This window comes from Dendrobates tinctorius, unplaced genomic scaffold (genome assembly GCF_039654945.1).
Source record: "Dendrobates tinctorius isolate UK_male_01 unplaced genomic scaffold, ASM3965494v1 ptg000127l, whole genome shotgun sequence".
In the NCBI taxonomy this organism is placed as follows: Eukaryota; Metazoa; Chordata; class Amphibia; order Anura; family Dendrobatidae; genus Dendrobates; species Dendrobates tinctorius.
This window is the reverse complement of record NW_027361795.1, coordinates 444,704-468,279: the sequence shown is the minus strand read 5'-3', so window position 1 is coordinate 468,279 and position 23,576 is coordinate 444,704. Positions and strand designations below refer to the sequence as shown.

Genomic DNA, 23,576 nt, shown 5'->3' with positions numbered 1-23,576 from the left:
CCTCAATTCTTATTTTTCCAAGAGTAACAGGACCCTAAAAGATATTGTGCAATTTATCCTGAGTGCGCTGATACCCCACATGTGGGGGTAAACCACTATTTGGGCGCATGGCAGAGCTCGGAAGGGAAGCAGTACCATTTGACGTTTTTGGCTGGAATTGAGATCGGACACCATGTCGCGTTTGGAAAGCCCCTGATGTACCAAAACAGTAGAAACCCCCCACAAATGACACCATTTTGGAAACTAGACCCCCCAAGGAACTTATCTAGATGTGTGGTGAGCACTTTGAACCCCCCAGTGCTTCACAGAAGTTTATAACGCTCGGGCATGAAAATAAAAAAATCATATTTTTTCCACAAACATGATCTTTTAGTCCCCATTTTTTTATTTTCCCAAGGGTAACAGGAGAAATTGGACCCCAAAAGTTGTTGTCCAATTTGTCCTGAGTATGCTGAAACCCCATATGTGGGAGAAAACTACTGTATGGGCACACGTCGGGGCTCGGAAGGGAAGTAGTGACGTTTTGGAATGCAGACTTTGATGGAATGGTCTGCGGGTGTCATGTTGCCTTTGGAGAGCCCTTAATGTACCTAAACAGTGGAAACCCCCCACAAATGACCCCTAGGATCGCCTAGTGTGACAGGTAAGTAGCAACCCCCGTCCCCACCGATGTCGCTGGTGAGATCTGCCTGTGTGGCAGCTCACTAGCGACCACTTAGCGATGTACCAGCGATCCTGACCGCGTCATATTGCTGGTCGGGATCGCTGGTGCATCGCTAAGTGTGACAGTACTTTTACACCAATTTTACAGACTCACAATAAAACATACAGAAACGAAGCCAAAATGGATTTTCCTGGGAAATATGGTAAGGAACATCCGTTCCAGGGTAATGACTTTTATATAAGGCAAAATAAATAAGCCAAAACAAAAATGTTCCTCCACCACTTGGGCTATGTTCACACGTAGCGTTTTTGATGTGTTTTTCAACTTTATCATTGCTTTCAAGCAAGACAAATGCATTCACTGGGAAATGTCATTTTAACAGTTTACAATCTTACTTGGGCATGTGGTGTGTGACACATCATCAGACACATCCTGTTTTTTTTATGAGGGAGGGACTCTGAAAGTCACTAAGTCTATTTTATAAGGCCAGCCGTCGGACCTCAATTTTCTTAGAGAGCCATCAGCCGGCTATGCTTTGTTGTTCCCATTATTAAACATTGGGTCCCTTATACTGTTTTTACCTATGCAGTGAGTGGCAAAATTTGGATGCACCCCAACAACCCATTTAAAAGACATCATGGATGACCACATCCAACCAAAAGTTCCAAGTATTCATTTGGTACACCATACTGTTTGCTTATGCATTGAAGGCAAGGCCTGCCCTGCAACAAAATTACACTCATCCCAATTAGCCTTTGAACCCACATACTGGATGGCCACAGGAAAACTAAGTTCACATAATTCATTTGGTACTGCCATATTGTTTGCTTGTGCATTGAATGCAAGGCCTGCCCTGCACCAAAGTTACACACACCCCAATAAGCCTTTGAACAGAGGTACTGGATGGCCACATGCAATCAACGTTCCCAGTATTCATTTGGTACACCATACTGTTTGCTTATGCATTGAAGGCAAGGCCTGCCCTGCACCAAAATTACACTCATCCCAATTTGCCTTTGAACCCACATACCGGATGGCCACAGGAAAACTAATTTCACATAATTCATTTGGTACTGCTATGTTGTTTGCTTGTGCATTGAATGCAAGGCCTGCCCTGCACCAAAGTTACACACACCCCAATAAGCCTTTGAACTGAGGTACTGGATGGCCACATGCAACCAACGTTCCCAAAATTCATTTGGTACTTCCATACTGTTTTATTATGCTTTGACAGCATGGCCAATTAGCATGTAAAGAGGAAGTGGCAAAACTCCTATATAGCTGAAATAGCTCAGTTGGGATAGCGTTAGACTTAAGATCTAAAGGTCCCTGGTTCGATCCCGGGTTTCGGCACATGTTTTTTAACCCCTTCACTACCAAGGGTGGTTTGCACGTTAACTCCCGGGCCAATTTTTACAATTCTGACCACTGTCCCTTTATGAGGTCATAACTCTGAAACGCTTCCATGGATCCCGGTGATTCTGACACTGTTTTCTCATGACATATTGTACTTCATGTTAGTCATAAAATTGCATTCAAATAACTTGCGTTTATTTGTGAAAAAAACGGAAATTTGGCGAAAATTTTGAAAATTTCGCAATTTTCCAACTTTGAATTTTTATGCCCTTAAATCACAGCGATATGGCACACAAAAAACTTAATAAATAACATTTCCCACATGTTTACTTTACATCAGCACAATTGTGGAACCAAAATTTTTTATTGTTAGGAAGTTATAAGGGTTAAAAATTGACCAGCGATTTCTCATTTTTGCAACACCATTTTATTTTTAGGGACCACATCACATTTGAAGCCACTTTGAGGGGTCTACATGATAGAAAATATCCAAAAGTGACACCATTCTAAAAACTGCACCCCTTAAGGTGCTTAAAACCACATTCAAGAAGTTTAATAACCCTTTAGGTGCGTCACAGGAATTTTTTGAATATTTAAAAAAAAAAATGAACATTTAACTTTTTTTCACAAAAAAAATACTTCAGGTTCAATTTTCTTTATTTTACCAAGGGTAACAGGAGAAATTGGACTGCAAAAGTTATTGTGCAATTTGTCCTGAGTACACTGATACCTGATATGTGGGGGGAACCACTGTTTCGGCGCATGGCAGAGCTCAGAAGGGAAGGAGCGCCGTTTGACTTTTTCAATGCAAAATTGGCTGGAATTCAGATCGGACGCCATGTCGCGTTTGGAGAGCCCCGATGTATCTAAACAGTGGAAACCCCCCCAAGTGACCCCATTTTGGAAACTAGACCCCCCAAGCAACTTATCTAGATATGTGGTGAGAACTTTGAATCCCCAAGAGCTTCACAGAAGTTTATAACATACAGCCGTGCAATTAAGAAATCATATTTTTTCCTCAAAAATGATCTTTTCACCCTCAATTCTTATTTTTCCAAGAGTAACAGGACCCTAAAAGATATTGTGCAATTTATCCTGAGTGCGCTGATACCCCACATGTGGGGGTAAACCACTATTTGGGCGCATGGCAGAGCTCGGAAGGGAAGCAGCACCATTTGACATTTTTGGCTGGAATTGAGATCGGACACCATGTCGCGTTTGGAAAGCCCCTGATGTACCAAAACAGTAGAAACCCCCCACAATTGACACCATTTTGGAAACTAGACCCCCCAAGGAACTTATCTAGATGTGTGGTGAGCACTTTGAACCCCCCAGTGCTTCACAGAAGTTTATAACGCTCGGGCGTGAAAATAAAAAAATCGTTTTTTTTCCACAAACATCATCTTTTAGTCCCCATTTTTTTATTTTCCCAAAGGTAACAGGAGAAATTGGACCCCAAAAGTTGTTGTCCAATTTGTCCTGAGTATGCTGAAACCCCATATGTGGGAGAAAACTACTGTATGGGCACACGTCGGGGCTCGGAAGGGAAGTAGTGACGTTTTGGAATGCAGACATTGATGGAATGGTCTGCGGGTGTCATGTTGCCTTTGGAGAGCCCCTAATGTACCTAAACAGTGGAAACCCCCCACAAATGACCCCTAGGATCGCCTAGTGTGACAGGTATGTAGCGACCCCCGTCCCCAGCGATGTCGCTGGTGAGATCTGCCTGTGTGGCAGCTCACTAGCGACCACTTAGCGATGTACCAGCGATCCTGACCGCGTCATATTGCTGGTCGGGATCGCTGGTGCATCGCTAAGTGTGACAGTACCTTTACACCAATTTTACAGACTCACAATAAAACATACAAAAACGAAACCAAAATGGATTTTCCTGGGAAATATGGTAAGGAACATCCGTTCCAGGGTAATGACGTTTATATAAGGCAAAATAAATAAGCCAAAACAAAAATGTTCCTCCACCACTTGGGCTATGTTCACACGTAGCGTTTTTGATGTGTTTTTCAACTTTATCATTGCTTTCAAGCAAGACAAATGCATTCACTGGGAAATGTCATTTTAACAGTTTACAATCTTACTTGGGCATGTGGTGTGTGACACATCATCAGACACATCCTGTTTTTTTTATGAGGGAGGGACTCTGAAAGTCACTAAGTCTATTTTATAAGGCCAGCCGTCGGACCTCAATTTTCTTAGAGAGCCATCAGCCGGCTATGCTTTGTTGTTCCCATTATTAAACATTGGGTCCCTTATACTGTTTTTACCTATGCAGTGAGTGGCAAAATTTGGATGCACCCCAACAACCCATTTAAAAGACATCATGGATGACCACATCCAACCAAAAGTTCCAAGTATTCATTTGGTACACCATACTGTTTGCTTATGCATTGAAGGCAAGGCCTGCCCTGCAACAAAATTACACTCATCCCAATTAGCCTTTGAACCCACATACTGGATGGCCACAGGAAAACTAAGTTCACATAATTCATTTGGTACTGCCATATTGTTTGCTTGTGCATTGAATGCAAGGCCTGCCCTGCACCAAAGTTACACACACCCCAATAAGCCTTTGAACAGAGGTAATGGATGGCCACATGCAATCAACGTTCCCAGTATTCATTTGGTACACCATACTGTTTGCTTATGCATTGAAGGCAAGGCCTGCCCTGCACCAAAATTACACTCATCCCAATTAGCCTTTGAACCCACATACCGGATGGCCACAGGAAAACTAAGTTCACATAATTCATTTGGTACTGCTATGTTGTTTGCTTGTGCATTGAATGCAAGGCCTGCCCTGCACCAAAGTTACACACACCCCAATAAGCCTTTGAACAGAGGTACTGGATGGCCACATGCAATCAACGTTCCCAGTATTCATTTGGTACACCATACTGTTTGCTTATGCATTGAAGGCAAGGCCTGCCCTGCACCAAAATTACACTCATCCCAATTTGCCTTTGAACCCACATACCGGATGGCCACAGGAAAACTAATTTCACATAATTCATTTGGTACTGCTATGTTGTTTGCTTGTGCATTGAATGCAAGGCCTGCCCTGCACCAAAGTTACACACACCCCAATAAGCCTTTGAACTGAGGTACTGGATGGCCACATGCAACCAACGTTCCCAAAATTCATTTGGTACTTCCATACTGTTTTATTATGCTTTGACAGCATGGCCAATTAGCATGTAAAGAGGAAGTGGCAAAACTCCTATATAGCTGAAATAGCTCAGTTGGGATAGCGTTAGACTTAAGATCTAAAGGTCCCTGGTTCGATCCCGGGTTTCGGCACATGTTTTTTAACCCCTTCACTACCAAGGGTGGTTTGCACGTTAACTCCCGGGCCAATTTTTACAATTCTGACCACTGTCCCTTTATGAGGTCATAACTCTGAAACGCTTCCATGGATCCAGGTGATTCTGACACTGTTTTCTCATGACATATTGTACTTCATGTTAGTCATAAAATTGCATTCAAATAACTTGCGTTTATTTGTGAAAAAAACGGAAATTTGGCGAAAATTTTGAAAATTTCGCAATTTTCCAACTTTGAATTTTTATGCCCTTAAATCACAGCGATATGGCACACAAAAAACTTAATAAATAACATTTCCCACATGTTTACTTTACATCAGCACAATTGTGGAACCAAAATTTTTTATTGTTAGGAAGTTATAAGGGTTAAAAATTGACCAGCGATTTCTCATTTTTGCAACACCATTTTATTTTTAGGGACCACATCACATTTGAAGCCACTTTGAGGGGTCTACATGATAGAAAATATCCAAAAGTGACACCATTCTAAAAACTGCACCCCTTAAGGTGCTTAAAACCACATTCAAGAAGTTTAATAACCCTTTAGGTGCGTCACAGGAATTTTTTGAATATTTAAAAAAAAAAATGAACATTTAACTTTTTTTCACAAAAAAAATACTTCAGGTTCAATTTTCTTTATTTTACCAAGGGTAACAGGAGAAATTGGACTGCAAAAGTTATTGTGCAATTTGTCCTGAGTACACTGATACCTGATATGTGGGGGGAACCACTGTTTCGGCGCATGGCAGAGCTCAGAAGGGAAGGAGCGCCGTTTGACTTTTTCAATGCAAAATTGGCTGGAATTCAGATCGGACGCCATGTCGCGTTTGGAGAGCCCCGATGTATCTAAACAGTGGAAACCCCCCCAAGTGACCCCATTTTGGAAACTAGACCCCCCAAGCAACTTATCTAGATATGTGGTGAGAACTTTGAATCCCCAAGAGCTTCACAGAAGTTTATAACATACAGCCGTGCAATTAAGAAATCATATTTTTTCCTCAAAAATGATCTTTTCACCCTCAATTCTTATTTTTCCAAGAGTAACAGGACCCTAAAAGATATTGTGCAATTTATCCTGAGTGCGCTGATACCCCACATGTGGGGGTAAACCACTATTTGGGCGCATGGCAGAGCTCGGAAGGGAAGCAGCACCATTTGACATTTTTGGCTGGAATTGAGATCGGACACCATGTCGCGTTTGGAAAGCCCCTGATGTACCAAAACAGTAGAAACCCCCCACAATTGACACCATTTTGGAAACTAGACCCCCCAAGGAACTTATCTAGATGTGTGGTGAGCACTTTGAACCCCCCAGTGCTTCACAGAAGTTTATAACGCTCGGGCGTGAAAATAAAAAAATCGTTTTTTTTTCCACAAACATCATCTTTTAGTCCCCATTTTTTTATTTTCCCAAAGGTAACAGGAGAAATTGGACCCCAAAAGTTGTTGTCCAATTTGTCCTGAGTATGCTGAAACCCCATATGTGGGAGAAAACTACTGTATGGGCACACGTCGGGGCTCGGAAGGGAAGTAGTGACGTTTTGGAATGCAGACATTGATGGAATGGTCTGCGGGTGTCATGTTGCCTTTGGAGAGCCCCTAATGTACCTAAACAGTGGAAACCCCCCACAAATGACCCCTAGGATCGCCTAGTGTGACAGGTATGTAGCGACCCCCGTCCCCAGCGATGTCGCTGGTGAGATCTGCCTGTGTGGCAGCTCACTAGCGACCACTTAGCGATGTACCAGCGATCCTGACCGCGTCATATTGCTGGTCGGGATCGCTGGTGCATCGCTAAGTGTGACAGTACCTTTACACCAATTTTACAGACTCACAATAAAACATACAAAAACGAAACCAAAATGGATTTTCCTGGGAAATATGGTAAGGAACATCCGTTCCAGGGTAATGACGTTTATATAAGGCAAAATAAATAAGCCAAAACAAAAATGTTCCTCCACCACTTGGGCTATGTTCACACGTAGCGTTTTTGATGTGTTTTTCAACTTTATCATTGCTTTCAAGCAAGACAAATGCATTCACTGGGAAATGTCATTTTAACAGTTTACAATCTTACTTGGGCATGTGGTGTGTGACACATCATCAGACACATCCTGTTTTTTTTATGAGGGAGGGACTCTGAAAGTCACTAAGTCTATTTTATAAGGCCAGCCGTCGGACCTCAATTTTCTTAGAGAGCCATCAGCCGGCTATGCTTTGTTGTTCCCATTATTAAACATTGGGTCCCTTATACTGTTTTTACCTATGCAGTGAGTGGCAAAATTTGGATGCACCCCAACAACCCATTTAAAAGACATCATGGATGACCACATCCAACCAAAAGTTCCAAGTATTCATTTGGTACACCATACTGTTTGCTTATGCATTGAAGGCAAGGCCTGCCCTGCAACAAAATTACACTCATCCCAATTAGCCTTTGAACCCACATACTGGATGGCCACAGGAAAACTAAGTTCACATAATTCATTTGGTACTGCCATATTGTTTGCTTGTGCATTGAATGCAAGGCCTGCCCTGCACCAAAGTTACACACACCCCAATAAGCCTTTGAACAGAGGTACTGGATGGCCACATGCAATCAACGTTCCCAGTATTCATTTGGTACACCATACTGTTTGCTTATGCATTGAAGGCAAGGCCTGCCCTGCACCAAAATTACACTCATCCCAATTAGCCTTTGAACCCACATACCGGATGGCCACAGGAAAACTAAGTTCACATAATTCATTTGGTACTGCTATGTTGTTTGCTTGTGCATTGAATGCAAGGCCTGCCCTGCACCAAAGTTACACACACCCCAATAAGCCTTTGAACTGAGGTAGTGGATGGCCACATGCAACCAGCGTTCCCAAAATTCATTTGGTACTTCCATACTGTTTTATTATGCATTGACAGCATGGCCAATTAGCATGCAAAGAGGAAGTGGCAAAACTCCTATATAGCTGAAATAGCTCAGTTGGGATAGCGTTAGACTGAAGATCTAAAGGTCCCTGGTTCGATCCCGGGTTTCGGCACATGTTTTTTTAACCCCTTCACTACCAAGGGTGGTTTGCACGTTAACTCCCGGGCCAATTTTTACAATTCTGACCACTGTCCCTTTATGAGGTCATAACTCTGAAACGCTTCCATGGATCCAGGTGATTCTGACACTGTTTTCTCATGACATATTGTACTTCATGTTAGTCATAAAATTGCATTCAAATAACTTGCGTTTATTTGTGAAAAAAACGGAAATTTGGCGAAAATTTTGAAAATTTCGCAATTTTCCAACTTTGAATTTTTATGCCCTTAAATCACAGCGATATGGCACACAAAAAACTTAATAAATAACATTTCCCACATGTTTACTTTACATCAGCACAATTGTGGAACCAAAATTTTTTATTGTTAGGAAGTTATAAGGGTTAAAAATTGACCAGCGATTTCTCATTTTTGCAACACCATTTTATTTTTAGGGACCACATCACATTTGAAGCCACTTTGAGGGGTCTACATGATAGAAAATATCCAAAAGTGACACCATTCTAAAAACTGCACCCCTTAAGGTGCTTAAAACCACATTCAAGAAGTTTAATAACCCTTTAGGTGCGTCACAGGAATTTTTTGAATATTTAAAAAAAAAAATGAACATTTAACTTTTTTTCACAAAAAAAATACTTCAGGTTCAATTTTCTTTATTTTACCAAGGGTAACAGGAGAAATTGGACTGCAAAAGTTATTGTGCAATTTGTCCTGAGTACACTGATACCTGATATGTGGGGGGAACCACTGTTTCGGCGCATGGCAGAGCTCAGAAGGGAAGGAGCGCCGTTTGACTTTTTCAATGCAAAATTGGCTGGAATTCAGATCGGACGCCATGTCGCGTTTGGAGAGCCCCGATGTATCTAAACAGTGGAAACCCCCCCAAGTGACCCCATTTTGGAAACTAGACCCCCCAAGCAACTTATCTAGATATGTGGTGAGAACTTTGAATCCCCAAGAGCTTCACAGAAGTTTATAACATACAGCCGTGCAATTAAGAAATCATATTTTTTCCTCAAAAATGATCTTTTCACCCTCAATTCTTATTTTTCCAAGAGTAACAGGACCCTAAAAGATATTGTGCAATTTATCCTGAGTGCGCTGATACCCCACATGTGGGGGTAAACCACTATTTGGGCGCATGGCAGAGCTCGGAAGGGAAGCAGCACCATTTGACATTTTTGGCTGGAATTGAGATCGGACACCATGTCGCGTTTGGAAAGCCCCTGATGTACCAAAACAGTAGAAACCCCCCACAATTGACACCATTTTGGAAACTAGACCCCCCAAGGAACTTATCTAGATGTGTGGTGAGCACTTTGAACCCCCCAGTGCTTCACAGAAGTTTATAACGCTCGGGCGTGAAAATAAAAAAATCGTTTTTTTTCCACAAACATCATCTTTTAGTCCCCATTTTTTTATTTTCCCAAAGGTAACAGGAGAAATTGGACCCCAAAAGTTGTTGTCCAATTTGTCCTGAGTATGCTGAAACCCCATATGTGGGAGAAAACTACTGTATGGGCACACGTCGGGGCTCGGAAGGGAAGTAGTGACGTTTTGGAATGCAGACATTGATGGAATGGTCTGCGGGTGTCATGTTGCCTTTGGAGAGCCCCTAATGTACCTAAACAGTGGAAACCCCCCACAAATGACCCCTAGGATCGCCTAGTGTGACAGGTATGTAGCGACCCCCGTCCCCAGCGATGTCGCTGGTGAGATCTGCCTGTGTGGCAGCTCACTAGCGACCACTTAGCGATGTACCAGCGATCCTGACCGCGTCATATTGCTGGTCGGGATCGCTGGTGCATCGCTAAGTGTGACAGTACCTTTACACCAATTTTACAGACTCACAATAAAACATACAAAAACGAAACCAAAATGGATTTTCCTGGGAAATATGGTAAGGAACATCCGTTCCAGGGTAATGACGTTTATATAAGGCAAAATAAATAAGCCAAAACAAAAATGTTCCTCCACCACTTGGGCTATGTTCACACGTAGCGTTTTTGATGTGTTTTTCAACTTTATCATTGCTTTCAAGCAAGACAAATGCATTCACTGGGAAATGTCATTTTAACAGTTTACAATCTTACTTGGGCATGTGGTGTGTGACACATCATCAGACACATCCTGTTTTTTTTATGAGGGAGGGACTCTGAAAGTCACTAAGTCTATTTTATAAGGCCAGCCGTCGGACCTCAATTTTCTTAGAGAGCCATCAGCCGGCTATGCTTTGTTGTTCCCATTATTAAACATTGGGTCCCTTATACTGTTTTTACCTATGCAGTGAGTGGCAAAATTTGGATGCACCCCAACAACCCATTTAAAAGACATCATGGATGACCACATCCAACCAAAAGTTCCAAGTATTCATTTGGTACACCATACTGTTTGCTTATGCATTGAAGGCAAGGCCTGCCCTGCAACAAAATTACACTCATCCCAATTAGCCTTTGAACCCACATACTGGATGGCCACAGGAAAACTAAGTTCACATAATTCATTTGGTACTGCCATATTGTTTGCTTGTGCATTGAATGCAAGGCCTGCCCTGCACCAAAGTTACACACACCCCAATAAGCCTTTGAACAGAGGTACTGGATGGCCACATGCAATCAACGTTCCCAGTATTCATTTGGTACACCATACTGTTTGCTTATGCATTGAAGGCAAGGCCTGCCCTGCACCAAAATTACACTCATCCCAATTAGCCTTTGAACCCACATACCGGATGGCCACAGGAAAACTAAGTTCACATAATTCATTTGGTACTGCTATGTTGTTTGCTTGTGCATTGAATGCAAGGCCTGCCCTGCACCAAAGTTACACACACCCCAATAAGCCTTTGAACTGAGGTAGTGGATGGCCACATGCAACCAGCGTTCCCAAAATTCATTTGGTACTTCCATACTGTTTTATTATGCATTGACAGCATGGCCAATTAGCATGCAAAGAGGAAGTGGCAAAACTCCTATATAGCTGAAATAGCTCAGTTGGGATAGCGTTAGACTGAAGATCTAAAGGTCCCTGGTTCGATCCCGGGTTTCGGCACATGTTTTTTTAACCCCTTCACTACCAAGGGTGGTTTGCACGTTAACTCCCGGGCCAATTTTTACAATTCTGACCACTGTCCCTTTATGAGGTCATAACTCTGAAACGCTTCCATGGATCCAGGTGATTCTGACACTGTTTTCTCATGACATATTGTACTTCATGTTAGTCATAAAATTGCATTCAAATAACTTGCGTTTATTTGTGAAAAAAACGGAAATTTGGCGAAAATTTTGAAAATTTCGCAATTTTCCAACTTTGAATTTTTATGCCCTTAAATCACAGCGATATGGCACACAAAAAACTTAATAAATAACATTTCCCACATGTTTACTTTACATCAGCACAATTGTGGAACCAAAATTTTTTATTGTTAGGAAGTTATAAGGGTTAAAAATTGACCAGCGATTTCTCATTTTTGCAACACCATTTTATTTTTAGGGACCACATCACATTTGAAGCCACTTTGAGGGGTCTACATGATAGAAAATATCCAAAAGTGACACCATTCTAAAAACTGCACCCCTTAAGGTGCTTAAAACCACATTCAAGAAGTTTAATAACCCTTTAGGTGCGTCACAGGAATTTTTTGAATATTTAAAAAAAAAAATGAACATTTAACTTTTTTTCACAAAAAAAATACTTCAGGTTCAATTTTCTTTATTTTACCAAGGGTAACAGGAGAAATTGGACTGCAAAAGTTATTGTGCAATTTGTCCTGAGTACACTGATACCTGATATGTGGGGGGAACCACTGTTTCGGCGCATGGCAGAGCTCAGAAGGGAAGGAGCGCCGTTTGACTTTTTCAATGCAAAATTGGCTGGAATTCAGATCGGACGCCATGTCGCGTTTGGAGAGCCCCGATGTATCTAAACAGTGGAAACCCCCCCAAGTGACCCCATTTTGGAAACTAGACCCCCCAAGCAACTTATCTAGATATGTGGTGAGAACTTTGAATCCCCAAGAGCTTCACAGAAGTTTATAACATACAGCCGTGCAATTAAGAAATCATATTTTTTCCACAAAAATGATCTTTTCACCCTCAATTCTTATTTTTCCAAGAGTAACAGGACCCTAAAAGATATTGTGCAATTTATCCTGAGTGCGCTGATACCCCACATGTGGGGGTAAACCACTATTTGGGCGCATGGCAGAGCTCGGAAGGGAAGCAGCACCATTTGACATTTTTGGCTGGAATTGAGATCGGACACCATGTCGCGTTTGGAAAGCCCCTGATGTACCAAAACAGTAGAAACCCCCCACAATTGACACCATTTTGGAAACTAGACCCCCCAAGGAACTTATCTAGATGTGTGGTGAGCACTTTGAACCCCCCAGTGCTTCACAGAAGTTTATAACGCTCGGGCGTGAAAATAAAAAAATCGTTTTTTTTCCACAAACATCATCTTTTAGTCCCCATTTTTTTATTTTCCCAAAGGTAACAGGAGAAATTGGACCCCAAAAGTTGTTGTCCAATTTGTCCTGAGTATGCTGAAACCCCATATGTGGGAGAAAACTACTGTATGGGCACACGTCGGGGCTCGGAAGGGAAGTAGTGACGTTTTGGAATGCAGACATTGATGGAATGGTCTGCGGGTGTCATGTTGCCTTTGGAGAGCCCCTAATGTACCTAAACAGTGAAAACCCCCCACAAATGACCCCTAGGATCGCCTAGTGTGACAGGTATGTAGCGACCCCCGTCCCCAGCGATGTCGCTGGTGAGATCTGCCTGTGTGGCAGCTCACTAGCGACCACTTAGCGATGTACCAGCGATCCTGACCGCGTCACATTGCTGGTCGGGATCGCTGGTGCATCGCTAAGTGTGACAGTACCTTTACACCAATTTTACAGACTCACAATAAAACATACAAAAACGAAACCAAAATGGATTTTCCTGGGAAATATGGTAAGGAACATCCGTTCCAGGGTAATGACGTTTATATAAGGCAAAATAAATAAGCCAAAACAAAAATGTTCCTCCACCACTTGGGCTATGTTCACACGTAGCGTTTTTGATGTGTTTTTCAACTTTATCATTGCTTTCAAGCAAGACAAATGCATTCACTGGGAAATGTCATTTTAACAGTTTACAATCTTACTTGGGCATGTGGTGTGTGACACATCATCAGACGCATCCTGTTTTTTTTATGAGGGAGGGACTCTGAAAGTCACTAAGTCTATTTTATAAGGCCAGCCGTTGGACCTCAATTTTCTTAGAGAGCCATCAGCCGGCTATGCTTTGTTGTTCCCATTATAAAACATTGGGTCCCTTATACTGTTTTTACCTATGCAGTGAGTGGCAAAATTTGGATGCACCCCAACAACCCATTTAAAAGACATCATGGATGACCACATCCAACCAAAAGTTCCAAGTATTCATTTGGTACACCATACTGTTTGCTTATGCATTGAAGGCAAGGCCTGCCCTGCAACAAAATTACACTCATCCCAATTAGCCTTTGAACCCACATACTGGATGGCCACAGGAAAACTAAGTTCACATAATTCATTTGGTACTGCCATATTGTTTGCTTGTGCATTGAATGCAAGGCCTGCCCTGCACCAAAGTTACACACACCCCAATAAGCCTTTGAACAGAGGTACTGGATGGCCACATGCAATCAACGTTCCCAGTATTCATTTGGTACACCATACTGTTTGCTTATGCATTGAAGGCAAGGCCTGCCCTGCACCAAAATTACACTCATCCCAATTAGCCTTTGAACCCACATACCGGATGGCCACAGGAAAACTAAGTTCACATAATTCATTTGGTACTGCTATGTTGTTTGCTTGTGCATTGAATGCAAGGCCTGCCCTGCACCAAAGTTGCACACACCCCAATAAGCCTTTGAACTGAGGTACTGGATGGCCACATGCAACCAACGTTCCCAAAATTCATTTGGTACTTCCATACTGTTTGATTATGCATTGACAGCACGGCCAATGTAAAGAGGAAGTGGCTAACCTCACAAATTGCTGAAATAGCTCAGTTGGGATAGCGTTAGACTGAAGAGCTAAAGGTCCCTGGTTCGATCCCGGGTTTCGGCACATGTTTTTTAACCCCTTCACTACCAAGGGTGGTTTGCACGTTAACTCCCGGGCCAATTTTTACAATTCTGACCACTGTCCCTTTATGAGGTCATAACTCTGAAACGCTTCCATGGATCCAGGTGATTCTGACACTGTTTTCTCATGACATATTGTACTTCATGTTAGTCATAAAATTGCATTCAAATAACTTGCGTTTATTTGTGAAAAAAACGGAAATTTGGCGAAAATTTTGAAAATTTCGCAATTTTCCAACTTTGAATTTTTATGCCCTTAAATCACAGCGATATGGCACACAAAAAACTTAATAAATAACATTTCCCACATGTTTACTTTACATCAGCACAATTGTGGAACCAAAATTTTTTATTGTTAGGAAGTTATAAGGGTTAAAAATTGACCAGCGATTTCTCATTTTTGCAACACCATTTTATTTTTAGGGACCACATCACATTTGAAGCCACTTTGAGGGGTCTACATGATAGAAAATATCCAAAAGTGACACCATTCTAAAAACTGCACCCCTTAAGGTGCTTAAAACCACATTCAAGAAGTTTAATAACCCTTTAGGTGCGTCACAGGAATTTTTTGAATATTTAAAAAAAAAAATGAACATTTAACTTTTTTTCACAAAAAAAATAATTCAGGTTCAATTTTCTTTATTTTACCAAGGGTAACAGGAGAAATTGGACTGCAAAAGTTATTGTGCAATTTGTCCTGAGTACACTGATACCTGATATGTGGGGGGAACCACTGTTTCGGCGCATGGCAGAGCTCAGAAGGGAAGGAGCGCCGTTTGACTTTTTCAATGCAAAATTGGCTGGAATTCAGATCGGACGCCATGTCGCGTTTGGAGAGCCCCGATGTATCTAAACAGTGGAAACCCCCCCAAGTGACCCCATTTTGGAAACTAGACCCCCCAAGCAACTTATCTAGATATGTGGTGAGAACTTTGAATCCCCAAGAGCTTCACAGAAGTTTATAACATACAGCCGTGCAATTAAGAAATCATATTTTTTCCACAAAAATGATCTTTTCACCCTCAATTCTTATTTTTCCAAGAGTAACAGGACCCTAAAAGATATTGTGCAATTTATCCTGAGTGCGCTGATACCCCACATGTGGGGGTAAACCACTATTTGGGCGCATGGCAGAGCTCGGAAGGGAAGCAGCACCATTTGACATTTTTGGCTGGAATTGAGATCGGACACCATGTCGCGTTTGGAAAGCCCCTGATGTACCAAAACAGTAGAAACCCCCCACAATTGACACCATTTTGGAAACTAGACCCCCCAAGGAACTTATCTAGATGTGTGGTGAGCACTTTGAACCCCCCAGTGCTTCACAGAAGTTTATAACGCTCGGGCGTGAAAATAAAAAAATCGTTTTTTTTCCACAAACATCATCTTTTAGTCCCCATTTTTTTATTTTCCCAAAGGTAACAGGAGAAATTGGACCCCAAAAGTTGTTGTCCAATTTGTCCTGAGTATGCTGAAACCCCATATGTGGGAGAAAACTACTGTATGGGCACACGTCGGGGCTCGGAAGGGAAGTAGTGACGTTTTGGAATGCAGACATTGATGGAATGGTCTGCGGGTGTCATGTTGCCTTTGGAGAGCCCCTAATGTACCTAAACAGTGAAAACCCCCCACAAATGACCCCTAGGATCGCCTAGTGTGACAGGTATGTAGCGACCCCCGTCCCCAGCGATGTCGCTGGTGAGATCTGCCTGTGTGGCAGCTCACTAGCGACCACTTAGCGATGTACCAGCGATCCTGACCGCGTCATATTGCTGGTCGGGATCGCTGGTGCATCGCTAAGTGTGACAGTACCTTTACACCAATTTTACAGACTCACAATAAAACATACAAAAACGAAACCAAAATGGATTTTCCTGGGAAATATGGTAAGGAACATCCGTTCCAGGGTAATGACGTTTATATAAGGCAAAATAAATAAGCCAAAACAAAAATGTTCCTCCACCACTTGGGCTATGTTCACACGTAGCGTTTTTGATGTGTTTTTCAACTTTATCATTGCTTTCAAGCAAGACAAATGCATTCACTGGGAAATGTCATTTTAACAGTTTACAATCTTACTTGGGCATGTGGTGTGTGACACATCATCAGACGCATCCTGTTTTTTTTATGAGGGAGGGACTCTGAAAGTCACTAAGTCTATTTTATAAGGCCAGCCGTCGGACCTCAATTTTCTTAGAGAGCCATCAGCCGGCTATGCTTTGTTGTTCCCAATATTAAACATTGGGTCCCTTATACTGTTTTTACCTATGCAGTGAGTGGCAAAATTTGGATGCACCCCAACAACCCATTTAAAAGACATCATGGATGACCACATCCAACCAAAAGTTCCAAGTATTCATTTGGTACACCATACTGTTTGCTTATGCATTGAAGGCAAGGCCTGCCCTGCAACAAAATTACACTCATCCCAATTAGCCTTTGAACCCACATACTGGATGGCCACAGGAAAACTAAGTTCACATAATTCATTTGGTACTGCCATATTGTTTGCTTGTGCATTGAATGCAAGGCCTGCCCTGCACCAAAGTTACACACACCCCAATAAGCCTTTGAACAGAGGTACTGGATGGCCACATGCAATCAACGTTCCCAGTATTCATTTGGTACACCATACTGTTTGCTTATGCATTGAAGGCAAGGCCTGCCCTGCACCAAAATTACACTCATCCCAATTAGCCTTTGAACCCACATACCGGATGGCCACAGGAAAACTAAGTTCACATAATTCATTTGGTACTGCTATGTTGTTTGCTTGTGCATTGAATGCAAGGCCTGCCCTGCACCAAAGTTGCACACACCCCAATAAGCCTTTGAACTGAGGTACTGGATGGCCACATGCAACCAACGTTCCCAAAATTCATTTGGTACTTCCATACTGTTTGATTATGCATTGACAGCACAGCCAATGTAAAGAGGAAGTGGCTAACCTCACAAATTGCTGAAATAGCTCAGGTGGGATAGCGTTAGACTGAAGAGCTAAAGGTCCCTGGTTCGATCCCGGGTTTCGGCACATGTTTTTTAACCCCTTCACTACCAAGGGTGGTTTGCACGTTAACTCCCGGGCCAATTTTTACAATTCTGACCACTGTCCCTTTATGAGGTCATAACTCTGAAACGCTTCCATGGATCCCGGTGATTCTGACACTGTTTTCTCATGACATATTGTACTTCATGTTAGTGGTAAAATTGCATTCAAATAACTTGCGTTTATTTGTGAAAAAAACGGAAATTTGGCGAAAATTTTGAAAATTTCGCAATTTTCCAACGTTGAATTTTTATGCCCTTAAATCACAGCGATACGGCACACAAAAAACTTAATAAATAACATTTCCCACATGTTTACTTTACATCAGCACAATTGTGGAACCAAAATTTTTTATTGTTAGGAAGTTATAAGGGTTAAAAATTGACCAGCGATTTCTCATTTTTGCAACACCATTTTATTTTTAGGGACCACATCACATTTGAAGCCACTTTGAGGGGTCTATATGATAGAAAATACCCAAAAGTGACACCATTCTAAAAACTGCACCCCTTAAGGTGCTTAAAACCACATTCAAGAAGTTTATTAACCCTTTAGGTGCGTCACAGGAATTTTTTGAATATTTAAAAAAAAAATGAACATTTAACTTTTTTTCACAAAAAAAATACTTCAGGTTCAATTTACTTTATTTTACCAAGGGTAACAGGAGAAATTGGACTGCAAAAGTTATTGTGCAATTTGTCCTGAGTACGCTGATACCTGATATGTGGGGGGTAACCCTTGTTTCGGGCATGGCAGAGCTCAGAAGGGAAGGAGCGCCGTTTGACTTTTTCAATGCAAAATTGGCTGGAATTCAGATCGGACGCCATGTCGCGTTTGGAGAGCCCCTGATGTACCTAAACAGTGGAAACCCCCCCAAGTGACCCCATTTTGGAAACTAGACCCCCCAAGGAACTTATCTAGATATGTGGTGAGAACTTTGAACCCCCAAGAGCTTCACAGAAGTTTATAACATACAGCCGTACAATTAAAAAATCATATTTTTTCCACAAAAATGATCTTTTCACCCTCAATTCTTATTTTTCCAAGAGTAACAGGACCCAAAAAGATATTGTGCAATTTATCCTGAGTGCGCTGATACCCCACATGTGGGGGTAAACCACTATTTGGGCGCATGGCAGAGCTCGGAAGGGAAGCAGCACCATTTGACGTTTTTGGCTGGAATTGAGATCGGACACCATGTCGCGTTTGGAAAGCCCCTGATGTACCAAAACAGTAGAAACCCCCCACAAATGACACCATTTTGGAAACTAGACCCCCAAGGAACTTATCTAAATGTGTGGTGAGCACTTTGAACCCCCCAGTGCTTCACAGAAGTTTATAACGCTCTGGCGTGAAAATAAAAAAATCGTATTTTTTCCACAAACATCATCTTTTAGTCCCCATTTTTTTATTTTCCCAAGGGTAACAGGAGAAATTGGACCCCAAAAGTTGTTGTCCAATTTGTCCTGAGTATGCTGAAACCCCATATGTGGGAGAAAACTACTGTATGGGCACACGTCGGGGCTCGGAAGGGAAGTAGTGACGTTTTGGAATGCAGACTTTGATGGAATGGTCTGCGGGTGTCATGTTGCCTTTGGAGAGCCCCTAATGTACCTAAACAGTGGAAACCCCCCACAAATGACCCCTAGGATCGCCTAGTGTGACAGGTAAGTAGCGACCCCCGTCCCCAGCGATGTCGCTGGTGAGATCTGCCTGTGTGGCAGCTCACTAGCGACCACTTAGCGATGTACCAGCGATCCTGACCACATCATATTGCTGGTCGGGATCGCTGGTGCATCGCTAAGTGTGACAGTACCTTTACACCAATTTTACAGACTCACAATAAAACATACAGAAACGAAACCAAAATGGATTTTCCTGGGAAATATGGTAAGGAACATCCGTTCCAGGGTAATGACTTTTATATAAGGCAAAATAAATAAGTCAAAACAAAAATGTTCCTCCACCACTTGGGCTATGTTCACACGTAGCGTTTTTGATGTGTTTTTCAACTTTATCATTGCTTTCAAGCAAGACAAATGCATTCACTGGGAAATGTCATTTTAACAGTTTACAATCTTACTTGGGCATGTGGTGTGTGACACATCATCAGACACATCCTGTTTTTTTATGAGGGAGGGACTCTGAAAGTCACTAAGTCTATTTTATAAGGCCAGCCGTCGGACCTCAATTTTCTTAGAGAGCCATCAGCCGGCTATGCTTTGTTGTTCCCATTATTAAACATTGGGTCCCTTATACTGTTTTTACCTATGCAGTGAGTGGCAAAATTTGGATGCACCCCAACAACCCATTTAAAAGACATCATGGATGGCCACATCCAACCAAAAGTTCCAAGTATTCATTTGGTACACCATACTGTTTGCTTATGCATTGAAGGCAAGGCCTGCCCTGCACCAAAATTACACTCATCCCAATTAGCCTTTGAACCCACATACTGGATGGCCACAGGAAAACTAAGTTCACATAATTCATTTGGTAATGCCATATTGTTTGCTTGTGCATTGAATGCAAGGCCTGCCCTGCACCAAAGTTACACACACCCCAATAAGCCTTTGAACAGAGGTACTGGATGGCCACATGCAATCAACGTTCCCAGTATTCATTTGGTACTTCCATACTGTTTGCTTATGCATTGAAGGCAAGGCCTGCCCTGCACCAAAATTACACTCATCCCAATTAGCCTTTGAACCCACATACCGGATGGCCACAGGAAAACTAAGTTCACATAATTCATTTGGTACTGCTATGTTGTTTGCTTGTGCATTGAATGCAAGGCCTGCCCTGCACCAAAGTTACACACACCCCAATAAGCCTTTGAACTGAGGTACTGGATGGCCACATGCAACCAACGTTCCCAAAATTCATTTGGTACTTCCATACTGTTTGATTATGCATTGACAGCAAGGCCAATTAGCATGTAAAGAGGAAGTGGCAAAACTCATATATTGCCGAAATAGCTCAGTTGGGATAGCTTTAGACTGAACATCTGAAGGTCCCTGGTTCGATCCCGTGTTTCGGCACATGTTTTTTAACCCCTTCACTACCAAGGGTGGTTTGCACGTTAACTCCCGGGCCAATTTTTACAATTCTGACCACTGTCCCTTTATGAGGTCATAACTCTGAAACGCTTCCATGGATCCCGGTGATTCTGACAGTTTTCTCATGACATATTGTACTTCATGTTAGTGGTAAAATTGCATTCAAATAACTTGCGTTTATTTGTGAAAAAAACGGAAATTTGGCGAAAATTTTGAAAATTTCGCAATTTTCCAACTTTGAATGTTTATGCCCTTAAATCACAGCAATACAGCACACAAAAAACTTAATAAATAACATTTCCCACATGTTTACTTTACATCAGCACAATTGTGGAACCAAAATTTTTTATTGTTAGGAAGTTATAAGGGTTAAAAATTGACCAGCGATTTCTCATTTTTGCAACACCATTTTATTTTTAGGGACCACATCACATTTGAAGCCACTTTGAGGGGTCTACATGATAGAAAATATCCAAAAGTGACACCATTCTAAAAACTGCACCCCTTAAGGTGCTTAAAACCACATTCAAGAAGTTTATTAACCCTTTAGGTGCGTCACAGGAATTTTTTGAATATTTAAAAAAAAAATGAACATTTAACTTTTTTTCACAAAAAAATACTTCAGGTTCAATTTTCTTTATTTTACCAAGGGTAACAGGAGAAATTGGACTGCAAAAGTTATTGTGCAATTTGTCCTGAGTACGCTGATACCTGATATGTGGGGGGAACCACTGTTTCGGCGCATGGCAGAGCTCAGAAGGGAAAGAGCGCCGTTTGACTTTTTCAATGCAAAATTGGCTGGAATTCAGATCGGACGCCATGTCGCGTTTGGAGAGCCCCTGATGTACCTAAACAGTGGAAACCCCCCCAAGTGACCCCATTTTGGAAACTAGACCCCCCAAGGAACTTATCTAGATATGTGGTGAGAACTTTGAACGCCCAAGAGCTTCACAGAAGGTTATAACATACAGCCGTGCAATTAAAAAATCATATTTTTTCCACAAAAATGATCTTTTCACCCTCAATTCTTATTTTTCCAAGAGTAACAGGACCCTAAAAGATATTGTGCAATTTATCCTGAGTGCGCTGATACCCCACATGTGGGGGTAAACCACTATTTGGGCGCATGGCAGAGCTCGGAAGGGAAGCAGCACCATTTGACGTTTTTGTCTGGAATTGAGATCGGACACCATGTCGCGTTTGGAAAGCACCTGATGTACCAAAACAGTAGAAACCCCCCACAAATGACACCATTTTGGAAACTAGACCCCCAAGGAACTTATCTAGATGTGTGGTGAGCACTTTGAACCCCCCAGTGCTTCACAGAAGTTTATAACGCTCGGGCGTGAAAATAAAAAAATCGTATTTTTTCCACAAACATCATCTTTTAGTCCCCATTTTTTTATTTTCCCAAGGGTAACAGGAGAAATTGGACCCCAAAAGTTGTTGTCCAATTTGTCCAGAGTATGCTGAAACCCCATATGTGGGAGAAAACTACTGTATGGGCACACGTCGGGGCTCGGAAGGGAAGTAGTGACGTTTTGGAATGCAGACTTTGATGTAATGGTCTGCGGGTGTCATGTTGCCTTTGGAGAGCCCCTAATGTACCTAAACAGTGGAAACCCCCCACAAATGACCCCTAGGATCGCCTAGTGTGACAGGTAAGTAGCGACCCCCGTCCCCAGCGATGTCGCTGGTGAGATCTGCCTGTGTGGCAGCTCACTAGCGACCACTTAGCGATGTACCAGCGATCCTGACCGCGTCATATTGCTGGTCGGGATCACTGGTGCATCGCTAAGTGTGACAGTACCTTTACACCAATTTTACAGACTCACAATAAAACATACAGAAACGAAACCAAAATGGATTTTCCTGGGAAATATGGTAAGGAACATCCGTTCCAGGTTAATGACTTTTATATAAGGCAAAATAAATAAGCCAAAACAAAAATGTTCCTCCACCACTTGGGCTATGTTCACACGTAGCGTTTTTGATGTGTTTTTCAACTTTATCATTGCTTTCAAGCAAGACAAATGCATTCACTGGGAAATGTCATTTTAACAGTTTACAATCTTACTTGGGCATGTGGTGTGTGACACATCATCAGACACATCCTGTTTTTTTATGAGGGAGGGACTCTGAAAGTCACTAAGTCTATTTTATAAGGCCAGCCGTCGGACCTCAATTTTCTTAGAGAGCCATCAGCCGGCTATGCTTTGTTGTTCCCATTATTAAACATTGGGTCCCTTATACTGTTTTTACCTATGCAGTGAGTGGCAAAATTTGGATGCACCCCAACAACCCATTTAAAAGACATCATGGATGACCACATCCAACCAAAAGTTCCAAGTATTCATTTGGTACACCATACTGTTTGCTTATGCATTGAAGGCAAGGCCTGCCCTGCAACAAAATTACACTCATCCCAATTAGCCTTTGAACCCACATACTGGATGGCCACAGGAAAACTAAGTTCACATAATTCATTTGGTACTGCCATATTGTTTGCTTGTGCATTGAATGCAAGGCCTGCCCTGCACCAAAGTTACACACACCCCAATAAGCCTTTGAACAGAGGTACTGGATGGCCACATGCAATCAACGTTCCCAGTATTCATTTGGTACACCATACTGTTTGCTTATGCATTGAAGGCAAGGCCTGCCCTGCACCAAAATTACATTCATCCCAATTAGCCTTTGAACCCACATACCGGATGGCCACAGGAAAACTAAGTTCACATAATTCATTTGGTACTGCTATGTTGTTTGCTTGTGCATTGATTGCAAGGCCTGCCCTGCACCAAAGTTGCACACACCCCAATAAGCCTTTGAACTGAGGTACTGGATGGCCACATGCAACCAACGTTCCCAAAATTCATTTGGTACTTCCATACTGTTTGATTATGCATTGACAGCACGGCCAATTAGCATGTAAAGAGGAAGTGGTA

The 23,576-nt window shown here is 42.1% G+C and overlaps 2 non-coding genes across 2 annotated transcripts; both read left to right on the top strand.

The window, feature by feature from the left end:
• The first annotated feature begins 1,944 nt into the window (after nucleotides 1–1,944).
• TRNAL-UAA (transfer RNA leucine (anticodon UAA)) lies at nucleotides 1,945–2,017 on the top strand. The gene has a single exon. It is a non-coding gene; the product is annotated as a tRNA-Leu (tRNA).
• Nucleotides 2,018–5,262: 3,245 nt separating this feature from the next.
• TRNAL-UAA (transfer RNA leucine (anticodon UAA)) lies at nucleotides 5,263–5,335 on the top strand. The gene has a single exon. It is a non-coding gene; the product is annotated as a tRNA-Leu (tRNA).
• The last annotated feature ends 18,241 nt before the right edge of the window (nucleotides 5,336–23,576 follow it).